Consider the following 570-nt stretch of genomic DNA (forward strand, 5'->3'; position numbering starts at 1 on the left):
CCGTCACCACAAGCTACGCAGGCAAAGTCATCATCGTGGATACAAAAGTACCTACGTTGGAAATAACGGGAAGGAAACTTTGAGGACATCATCATGACCAGGTACTTTCTGTACCGCTTGCTATACCACCTCCCACCTTCCCTCCTCGGGCGGGGCCGCATTCGTCATTCACCTCATACCTTTCCACCACCTCTTCCCATCCTACGCACTTAACTGTTCTTCTTTTAGCGTGTGCGTGGCAATCTAAACATGAACTCTGCTGGGATCATGGGTCGTTCTACACCTGATAAACTCTCGACCCTCTGACTGCAACGGTATCAAGAAGTATCTTACAGCGTATAACAAAAGAGTCGTTCTATACTATGCTATTCATCGGTTGCGACAGAGGGTGTATGGTATAGGCAAGAAGAGATTTGCGTCAGTCCACTGTTCCGTTTCGCTGGTTAGCTTGCCTGGCATGGACGGTCTGCCAGATGTTAGTGCATGCATTTCAGTTGCAACAAAAGTCGAAACCGTTCGGCTTGGTCTTTCAGCCACTTGTTACCGTTGTGTTTTGAGTGTCTTTATGTT

At 47.7% G+C, this 570-nt stretch overlaps 1 protein-coding gene across 1 annotated transcript in view; it reads right to left on the reverse strand.

The window, feature by feature from the left end:
- Positions 1 to 570, reverse strand: part of LOC119594898 — a 5,251-nt gene that overhangs the window by 3,495 nt on the left and 1,186 nt on the right. The window lies entirely within an intron of this gene.

The sequence above is a fragment of the Penaeus monodon genome, chromosome 34, assembly GCF_015228065.2.
Source record: "Penaeus monodon isolate SGIC_2016 chromosome 34, NSTDA_Pmon_1, whole genome shotgun sequence".
Classification (NCBI taxonomy): Eukaryota; Metazoa; Arthropoda; class Malacostraca; order Decapoda; family Penaeidae; genus Penaeus; species Penaeus monodon.